The sequence below is a fragment of the Lathyrus oleraceus genome, chromosome 6, assembly GCF_024323335.1.
Source record: "Lathyrus oleraceus cultivar Zhongwan6 chromosome 6, CAAS_Psat_ZW6_1.0, whole genome shotgun sequence".
Classification (NCBI taxonomy): domain Eukaryota; kingdom Viridiplantae; phylum Streptophyta; class Magnoliopsida; order Fabales; family Fabaceae; genus Lathyrus; species Lathyrus oleraceus.
This window is the reverse complement of record NC_066584.1, coordinates 66,070,479-66,075,416: the sequence shown is the minus strand read 5'-3', so window position 1 is coordinate 66,075,416 and position 4,938 is coordinate 66,070,479.

The following is a 4,938-nucleotide window of genomic DNA, read 5'->3' as shown; positions in this document are numbered from 1 at the left end:
CACTTTGCGATTGTATCATACTTGTATTTTATCATTTTACTAACCAAAATAAGAAAAAATATGCCTTTGCATTTGCCTAACTCTTTTGTAGGTAGAGCATGATCTCCATTGATCTATCTAGTTAATATCTAGGGTTTGAGACCCTAATGACAAAGAGCACAACCATGAATTGATACAAGAATGGTTATGAGCATAATATATGAGTCCCAATGATTTCTACATGTTATATTGATCAAGTTTTCTTCAAGAGTTTGAGGGTGATTTGCCTTGGAAACCTTAGTTTGACTAGGTGTCTTGAGTAACTTCTCCAACAAGCTATCTAACCAATTGATCAAATTTCTCAAGGAAAACTTCAAAATTCATCCTTTTATGCATATATGATCTAGTATGAGCCAAGAAAGTCCAAAGAATTGAAGGTTAGCAAGTTGGTTGATGGTGGTTGGCCAGATGAATTCATCTGATCAAAACTGGGCCTCCCTAGACCCTATCTTCTACAATTTTCATCATATGAAAATTATTCCAAGAGAAAACTTACTCTAAATGACATTCCAAACAACTTTCATGTTGAGACTTAGAGCTATTTTTTCTTGGAAAATCATTTTCTATGTTGAAATATTATAGGTCATTTTGTCTAAACCCTAAGTTGAAAGTCAACTTCCCAAGGCCATAACTTGCTCAATTTTTATGATATTAAAGATTTCCAAGTTGCACAATCAAATTCAATATGTCTACATCAACGTTTATGTTTGGAGTGAGAGCTAATTCAACCTTTTTGAGCATGTGATATGAGGTTACGTTATAGGTCACTTTTGACCTATGCCATTGAACAATTGATTTTTCCAAACTTCAAAAATGCATAACTCTATCATTTCAAATCCAAATGACATGAAATTGGTGACCATTTTTAAGGTGTTTGAAATAGATACAACATTTATGAAGACATTTTTCTTATTTGAAGCTCATATAAAAAGTTAGCAAAGTGGAATATTGAGATATATGACTTGATATTCGTGATCTACACCATTTTTCACTTCAGATCATGTCCTCCTTTTTCATTTATGATGTCGTGATGAATGGACCAGTTCGGCCAAGGTCACCTGAGAAGACGACCGACGCTTTGCTCCGGCAATGATGTGGCACGGTCCAGAGCCATTGGATTGATTCAAAATGTTTTAATCAGGGACGTTGCTTGTAATGACCAAGTGTGTGGCGCGCTGACTAGCGTATACCACGGAACGCGCGTTTCTCACCACTTGATATGCCACCTCAATTAATGAGGCAGATCAAGTGGTCCATGTTTTTTTTTATTTTCTGATTTTAAGTTTTATTCCTTTGATATTCATTAATTCTTATTAATTTTAATATTGATCCGAAAAATATGAGAGTTTCACCAAAAAATTTCAAATATTTTCCTCTTTCATATTCTGAATTAAAATTATTTTTTAGATCATTATTAATGTTTTTCATGATTTAATTGATTTTTTCATTTGTTTTTAATTGTTTAAAAATACTTTTAAGTCTTTTAAAATTCTGAAATTTTTTCTCCAAGGTTCTTTGACCTTGTTTGACCTATGATAAATCTCATGGACATTTATTTGGTGTTTTGATGAGGTTTTAGGAATTTGACAAACCATATTTAATTTAAATGCATTATTTTAGTATTGTTAATTGGAATAAATGCCAAATAATTTTGTCGGCCAATTGTGATAACTTGTTTGTGTTTGACTCTTGTTGTTGGGCCTTGGTCAAGGTTGATTTGACTTTGTCAAATTAATATCATTGGATTTAGGGGATTGATGGAATGTACATTCCATCTCCCAAAATGAATGAATGTTATTAATTTGGTAAAAGTCCTCCTTTGATCAATTTGAGATTTCATCTATTCCCTTCCCTCTTCATCTCATTCCCCTTCTTTATGCATTCATCTCATTTTGCCTATGATATCTCAAAGTCCTAAAGCTAGTTGATTGAAAAATTAATATGAGTATGGATGAGATTAGGCCACACCTTTTGCATATTCTTTTGGTGTGTGGTACGTTTCATGAGCATAGTTCATAGTACTATGTCTCTAACATGCATTAACACCAAAATTCTATTGCCCGACCTCAAATAGTTGTGACTTCTACATATGTCCAATTACGATTGCTTAACATAGCGCTAAATTTGTGACATAAAAGGCATAGCATTCTAGTTAGTGAGATTGTAAGTCTCCCCACTTTCATGGTATTGTGTGGAAACTTGACCTTTTTTCCTTCCTTTGGAAGATCTCTTGGTTCAAGGATCCATGCTTGTGATAAGTGGGTTGAGTGTTCTCCAAAGAATGTCTAAGAATGAAAAGCAAAAATTAAACAATACTAACTTCTAATCTATTAACTACTAACTTAAAATTTCAAGAAATTTACTTTAATGTCATTTATTTCTAGCTTTCTATACATTTGCCATTGTTCATATCATTTTAATTGTTTATGTTAAGGCAATTTTCACTTTGTCCACTTGCACCATATTATGTGATATACTTTGGTTGTTTGTGTGGTCTTAGACCATTACTGTACATAATAACAATAAAAATCCTAAAAAATATTTTGTGTGGACTGTTGGCTTGATCTTGGATAAATGGACTTAGAATTTAGGCAACATTCCTATGATAGAGGACTTGGCCAATGCCAACTTATTGAGAAACCAAGTGCTTGCAATTTGAAACTTCATCTGATACATCATTCAAGATCTCTCTGATTTCATCTGCAACATGATCATTGTGAAGTTCTTATTTTGAACCTGTGACTTGTGGAATTCATCTGTTACATGGGATAACTTGAAGAAGATCATGGAATGGATAAGCTTGGATTTGGCCATCTTTATTTGATGCCTTGCTCTTCAAGATTGATATAATTGTGCATTTGTGTGTTGCTTGATTCTAAAAAGTCCAAGGGAATTATGGGTTTCTATTGTCATTTTTGTCTATTGGATTGCTACCCATTTTGTACATAGGATTAGTCTCTTCATTTTCTCCCCATTTCTTTAAGTTCAAAATATCTCCCTCGTTTTTCGAAACCTTCTTTGATTGAAGTTATTTTGTTCTAAACTTTGACCACTTTTGTAAAAAGATAGAAACTTTGGCCTTATGCCATTGCATTTTTAAACTTCTTTTCTTAAATCAAACTTGTAAAAAGAACTTAACTATACTCGACTAAAACTTTCAAAAATCCAAAAGTAACTAACTCATTCAAACCATTTTTAGGCCTCTATGCCTTTCAAACTTAATTTTTGTTAAAAACAATGCATCCACTTTGAAATTTGTATCACGAACTACGAGGTTTTGATCCCTCATTCTTATGTTGGTATGTAGGCACAAAACCGAAGGTCTTGCCAAACACAAAAATATAATTAATGAATTCTTTTCTCATCCCCCCATTCTATTTGTTTGTAAACATCACTTTGTACAAAATACATATGCACACAAAAAGGGCTCCCTAGGAGTACCTAGGACACTTTGGATGCTAACACATTCCCTTTGTGTAACCAACCCCCTTACCTGTAATCTCTGACTTTTTATTAGTTTTGATTTGAAAACTTCTTACTTTTGGGTTTTGTTCGTACTTTTTCCCTTTTCCCTTGGAAACAATAAAAGCGCGGTGGCAACTCTTATTATTTGATGTCTAGCTTATCCTTAGCTTGATGATCATGAATTTACCGCTACAGAAATTAAGTGGCGACTCTGCTGAGGAGTAGTCTCCAGTGGGTTTAGCCTACTTTTTGTGTGTATATATTTGTATATATGTGATGTTTGTATATATGTATGTATGATATAATTTGCTTGTTGTGCTTAGTGATCTCTGAGTGGTGAGATAAGTTCTAACCCGAACTTGAGTGCAATTAAGATATGAGGATGGTATAGTCATGTTCTACTTGTGTGGTGTAGTCCTTAACAAGTTGGCTTGAGATCTATCCGCTCAGTGGAGACTCTTTTGGATTTGGAAATGTCACACAAGTATTTGTGGTTAGGGATTACTATCTTTTGGGGATACATATTTCTAGTAGAGTGCCTTTTAATGGATTGGAGGAGATTCCCCGATCTAATCTTATTGCTGAAGCTCTTCACTTGAAGAAGTCTGAGATAGAGGCTCATTGGGTGAAGAAAGGAGGGTTATTTGGGTTGTCATCTAATTTCCTCATTAAGGAAGCTACTGCTTTTGCTCAAGCTGGTAGTGTGGATGCTTTTGAAGCTATCTTTGTGTTGCTCATTTATGGATTAGATTTGTTCCCTAACATTGACGGTTTTTTCGATGTTAACGCCATTAGAATTTTCTTAACTGAGAATCTTGTGCCTACTTTGTTGGGTGATATGTATTTCTCTTTGCATCTAAGGAATTCTAAGGGGGGGGGGAACGATTGTCTGTTGCATTCCTCTTCTGTACAGGTGGTTTATTTTGCACTTGCCTCAGACACCTGCTTTTGTGGAGAACAAACAATGTCTAAGGTGGTCTAAGAGACTTATGTCTCTCACTAATGATGATATAGTTTGGTATGATCCGTCTTTGAGCAGTTTAGAGATTATTGATAGCTGTGGTGAATTCTCCAATGTGCCTCTCATTGGTTCACAAGGAGGAATTAACTACAACCCTGCTTTGGCTCGTCGTCAACTTTGGTTCCCCTTGAGAGACAAGCCTAATAACACTTTATGAAAAGGTCTTTTCTATCAAGAGGGTAACGATCCCCAACATTTGAAGCAGAAGATTGTGCATGCTTGGCATAATGTGCATAGGAAAGGAAGATCCGAGCTTGGTCCGCGCAATTGTGTAGCTTTGGAAGCTTACACTCTTTGGATGAAGAAGAGAGCTTTGGTGTTGAAGATGCCTTATCCTTGTGAAAGACCTACGTCTATGGTTGTGTTTGAGCCATTAACTCTCCCTAACCGAGATGTAGAGGAGTTGGAAGACG